Genomic DNA, 6,029 nt, shown 5'->3' with positions numbered 1-6,029 from the left:
AGGCATGTTCAAAGAAGTCATTGAAATAGAAAGTGTGACTCTCTTGCGAGAGCTTCACTGAATACTCTATTAAATTAAGAGCTAGGTCACACTGAACTCAAGTGGGGGGAGTGGGAGGAAGGAAAATTCTAATTGTGGAAGCTCCAAAAACTTATGTTGGAATATAGTAGCGTTCTTGCCTTGTACTAATACCTTGAAAAGAGTGGGTATTAAGATAGTTTCTTAGAAAGGTTTGTCTCTCCTTACTCCTAGGAAATTTTTTCCCAATGAAATCATTTCAGGCCCACAAAATTTGCTCCACAATAATCTTATTCCCATATCTTTCTCTACAGTGTGACCTCAATTATTACTTCCCTACACTAACCCCACTGCCGTTGGGTACGAGCCAGATCTAAATAGAGGTATTTTCTTCGGTACAAAGGAAAGGAAAATGAAGTTGCGTGAGCCTTAAAGGAATCGATCAAGGCAGGTCGGTTCACAAAGGGTGGCAGAAGTGAAAGCATTTTGATCCTTCTGTGAAGGTTACCATTCACATCAGGCAGAGGAAAAGCATGAAGTCAAGATTGATTTTGTGGCTAGCACGTGTCTATTTGAATTTTAATCGGATGTTGAAATTTGTGTATCAACTTTTTGGGTGGAAGTTCCTTTCTTTCGATAGGGGGAGGGTCATCAATAGAATTGTGGGTTCGAAATTTAAGAGCCAAGCCTCCTTCCCATGCTTCTTTGACATGTCATTTGATGTGAGCCCAACCCAAGTTACCATGTAAAAACATTATAAAGAAAAGAAAAGAAAAGAGAAGAAAGTCAAATGATGCTTTAAATGGAAAGACAGTTTAAAATAGAAAGAAAGACCTAATCTTTATAAACCTTCTATACTACATATATTGGAGCTTAAAATTTTTGAGAAGGAGAGGGGCTCCACGTTCATGCATTGGAAGCTTTAAACCTTTTAGAGTTTTGAACCTTTTAAAGTAAAACAAGTGAAAGGGTCACGGTGGCTTTCTAAAACAATAAGAAAGTGATAAAATCATTAAGTTGAGTTCAATTGGAATGAATGTTCAGGAAAGGATTGCCTTAGATTAGTCTTGAGCCAATTGAAAATTAAGACTAGCCGGTTGCAAACCATGTTAAAGGAAAGAAAAACTAGTGAAATATGTGAGAAAATAGTTCAAAGATTCTGCAAATTTTAAATTTATGCTAGTATTTCTAGTTCACTTCTTTGTGGGGAGGAAAACTGGCCAAACGGACACTTAATGAAGAGACTTTTCCAAATATTGACTAGAATTAAGTTATAGAATACAAGAAAACTCAAGCCATGTGAGGCTATGAAATGAAATGTGAAATAAAAAGAATTCATCAAGATATATATATATATATATATATATATGTTTGTGTGTGTGTGTGTGTATCTATAGAATTTACTAGAAGTATGCAAAGTGAAGCTTCACTTTTACATTCTAAAACAATAAAATGCAAGAAAAGTAAAGACATGTTACGAGGTGAAATGAAAGGTGAAATAAATAATCCATTTACTATTTTAAAACTGAAATAACATTTAAGGTAAGTCTCAATCATCACTGAAGACATTGAAAGTATGCATAACCCAACTCTCCTCTAAGGCTTCTTTTAGAAAGCAAAAGAAAAGGGCTAACTTTGCACCTATGCACTAAAGCTGACCTTCACATTGGAAGGAAAACTCTCCTTGAATGCATGTTGGTGCAGTCAAAGTTGATCGACTATAGAAGATGGCATGGACAGGTATGTGCAGGCTAGCAGATGCATGGCAAAGGGCTAGAGCAGCTACAAAGATCCTAGGCAGACAGGTGGCAATGTAAATGTATGGTTGATGCGATTTATAGGCCAAGAAAGGCTCTAAAAGGGGCTAATTTGAGGAGAAGATAAAGGAGGTTCAATGGGGCAGTCTTTGGGCCTAGAAATGTAGAGCGTGAAGTGCTGAAGAAACACGTCTAAACGACTCATCAAACCGAGCTACGGAGCCCAAGATATTTGAGTTTGAAGGTGCAGTGTGTTGTAGATCCTCCCCGCGCAGGGCAGCTGGGGACAGGTGGCCAGAGTGGATGTCAGTGTAAAGACGTGTAGTGCTTGAGTTACGGAGCATACCCGTCTTTTTGGATTGTAGATCAGATCCGGTTATGGCCATTTAAAGTTATGTCGGGGATCGGATTAGTACCCACCTGACCGCATGGGGAGTCGTGATATCTGGTGTTTTTGGAGCCTGACAGAGTTTGAGAAGGTGCTATGCAGTGTATGGAGCCAACAAGAATTGACTGCTTATCAAATGGAACCCGAGACAGAAAGTTATAGAAGTTGGAAGGTTTGGTGCGGTTGCTCGAGATTGGTTGCAGATGAAGTTTAGTGTTTTTGCGGCCTCGGTTCGGGGTCTTGGAGAATCTTGAAATGCGGCAAGGTTGTGGAGGAGCGAGGTCGATCATGGGAGCTTTCGACCGAGCTTTACGGATCGAGAGTCAGACTTCAGAGCCACAAATGGTGGAGCCTTGAAATTGAAGGGCACCCAATGGGGTTTTTTTCTCATCAAATGAATTTTTTTAGAAGGCTTGGGGGGTGGCCGCACCAGGGCCACCACGTGGGAAACATTTCCCCCCACATGCATGGTTTGGACTTGGGATGGCACGGTATATAGGGCATACCATGAGCCCATTGGGTTCAATGAAGTGGCGAGGGCTCTTGGAGCTCCTCACTCACACAGCAATGGCGGCCTACCTTCTGGGCCCTGCGCAGGCGGGGGTGGTTGCCCGTCGGCACTAAGTAGCGGACATTAGGAAATTTTGGAGGTCATTTGGAGGGCCATATGAAGAGAGAGAAAAATAGAGCGCGTCCAATGAGCATGAAGGCTACGTTACGTAGAAAAGTACCTGGAAAGACTCAAAAAATAGGAAAATAGCATAAAACTTTCACGAAACTAGGATTGTAGCATAGTAATTTCCTTACTTTTACCGAGCTTTTAGGTGCTTGCGTGTGGTCCCACTTCTGATATTCTCTCATGGTCATTAACGTACTGGAGGGTGACCATTAAGCCCGCACAAGATATTGGAATTTTAAAACACTTTCCCTCCATTAGAATGCTTTCAAAGTGAATATCCCTCCACTAAAGCTTTTCTCCGAGAGTTATGGCATCCACGTCTTCTCGCCCAAGAGCCTCAAGGTGTTTACTGTCTCTCACACCAACAAACAACAACGGCACTTTGCCTAGAAGGCCAAGTAGTAGCATATCCTCAATTACAATACCAGCTTCAATAAGTGCAGACAACCAATGGGTTGGACAAAGGATAAACAAAGGTTCATGGGTCCTCATGCAACCAAGAAGACCCAAGAGGTCTAGTGGTATCAACGTTTACCGCTCAGCATGGAAGGCCAGGGTGTTGGATTTCAAAGTTGAGATCGGCAAAAGATCTGTAAAGGAAGTTCTTGTTCAGCATGTGTTTACCCATCCAGAGGTGATAGCAAACGGTGGAAATGTATCAAATATACATCAACCACGTTGCAATTGTAAGTACTCTTGACATGTGAAATTACTGATACTCTCATTATAACTTTTCTTATATATTTTGCAATGTTTCTCCCGCTTGTTATGAGTAATGTCTCTACTCTTCACAACTCAATTACATTAGATTTGTCATTTGTATTTATTGATACTCTTAGTTTAACTCTTCTTATATATATTGCAGATGTTTATCCCTCTTCTTATGAGCAATGGGAGCCTGTGGAGTGCATAATAGGCCTCTTCCATGTTGTACATGCCCATATTGGTTCTCTACAGTATTCAGAGAGGAGCAGCAAAAGATTGGCTGATGAGGGAATCTTTTTTTATGACCACTTTTACCAACTCAGCTCAAGCAATAAGAATGGCATGTTGGTGAAACTGCCTCTACCGACCGATTGGAACACTGTGGACTGGCCAGTTCCCGAGGAAACAATGGTGGAGGCAATGCGAAGTAAGCTCTACAAGGATATACAAAGGTCTCTACGTAGCTCTATTCCTACCAAACTGGTTCGAATTGCAAACTTTTGTCCTGTTGCACTCTTCATAGAGCTGTTTCATAGCTACAACATCAGAGTTACAAAAACTATGTTCATGTGCAAGTCATTTCAGCAGTCATCCTGTGACAAACTTCTTGACAAAGGATGGTATGCAAAGGAAGAGATTGGTTTACGGTGCGAGGTCGCGCTTGATACTCTAGTTGTCAAGTACATGATTGCAAGCCAATCACTATTACTCTCATTTTGGTATATGCGATCACAAATGCTAAACGGTAAGTACATTCCTATGGACCAAGTTTCTGCAGGTTTGGAAGATAATCCTACTGTGGATGTGGAAGTGATTGATAAAGAGAATGGCCTACTATTGGTGGTTACAATAAGGGAGCTATGCAGTCTTCAGCATTTGCGAAATGACATCATTGAAGAGTCAATGGACAAGGAACTATCAGATTTTTCCTTTTTCTTAGCTGGCCGTAAGGTGATGCGGCGAAGAGAAAAAGATATTTTGTGCAAAGAGTTGGATGGTCGGGTTGAAGTAGTGTCAATGTAACAGATATTCTTGTAAACCCAAGTGTATACAAATGACTTTCAAGACATGAAGTTTATTGATCTCATTTTTCAATTGTGCCCTGTGAAGAAGTGTGCTTGAAATACATTTCTTTACCACGTCAAATCTCTCTCTGTCTCTCTCTCTCTCTCTCTGTCTATATATATATATATATATATATATGTTAGACAAGACAAAGACAGATAGAAGAATCATCTTAATTCATTAGAAAGTACAAACTCGTCCGTGAACAATGGACTGAGATACAATTTCTGTAAGTATGGAATCAGAATGTCTTCAAGGTAAAAATCGAAGGAATGCCCCTCAAAAGAAGGTGGTGAGATAGTTGTTCCCGGCGGATTTAGTTCTCCCTTTTCGGGAGTATCATCAATTAGTAGTGTATTAGTTGCAGCAAAGGGTACACCGATTTGGCTAAACGGTTTGTACAAAAGAGGTAATCCTGGTTTTTTAGGGTGGTAGTGGCCCTCAACGGTAAAGCATTTTCTTTGATCATACAAAAAGGCAAAATCTGACATGTGAGCTTGGCATACACTGCAAACTATTGCAACTAGTGGCGATAAGTTTTGCCTTTGCATTGAAGACCATATGCCAACTCTGAAGCGCGGAAGAAGAAACTCAATAAACTCCTTGGTTCCTGGACGAACCACGACTCGACAAGTTCCCATCCGAAACGTTTGCAAATCCTCAAAGGGTCCTCTGTCACCGAGAGGCACCCGCATCAGCAGCAATCCATTGACGTCCAAGATAATCAACCTCTGTAAAAGTTGACAAGTACATATAAGTAGTTAGAAGCTGAACATATTTTGCCATACTTGAATAGACATTACCGGAACAACCGTATCTACAGGTAGCAAGGGTCCATACTGGGTCTCTGTAGTGTTCATGTCGTTGTTGCTCTCCTCCGCTTTATCTTCATAGTCATCATTCAAATCTTCATCAGGGGTCTCCCCCATGGCCCTTTCTGCCTGATTCAAGGTTGATCGGCTTGCCTCATACATCCTTCCCTGATCCATATCATTTTGCTCATCCCTAGGCCTGCTTTCCTCATCCATATCCTTTTGCTCATCTATAGGCCTGCTTTCCTCATCTTCGGTTTCAGCCATAGGCTCTTTTGGCTGTTCCACTGGCTGACTTGGCTCTTTCATTGTCTCCTCCGGTTGAACCTTAGCAGCTTCCATATGCTCATTTGTCCTTTCCTCATCCTCGACTCTTTGATCTTCTGCTGATATGACACCCTCGGCCCGATGCGATTCCACTGTATCGGATGTAGGGGTTTGTCGTGGTGGCACGTCATGTTTTGTAAGATCAATAGTGCGCTCATCCAAGCCGCTATCTTCAAGCTCTCTAGGGCTAGACATAGTAAGCAGGTGTTGTATTAAACTTACCCGGTATCTTTGCAAATAATCATATGCGTAGTTTTTTAAAGCACTCTGCAAAATTG

Source organism: Adiantum capillus-veneris, chromosome 8 (assembly GCF_014529385.1).
Source record: "Adiantum capillus-veneris isolate H3 chromosome 8, ASM1452938v2, whole genome shotgun sequence".
Lineage (NCBI taxonomy): Eukaryota > Viridiplantae > Streptophyta > Polypodiopsida > Polypodiales > Pteridaceae > Adiantum > Adiantum capillus-veneris.
This window is presented reverse-complemented; position numbering follows the sequence as displayed.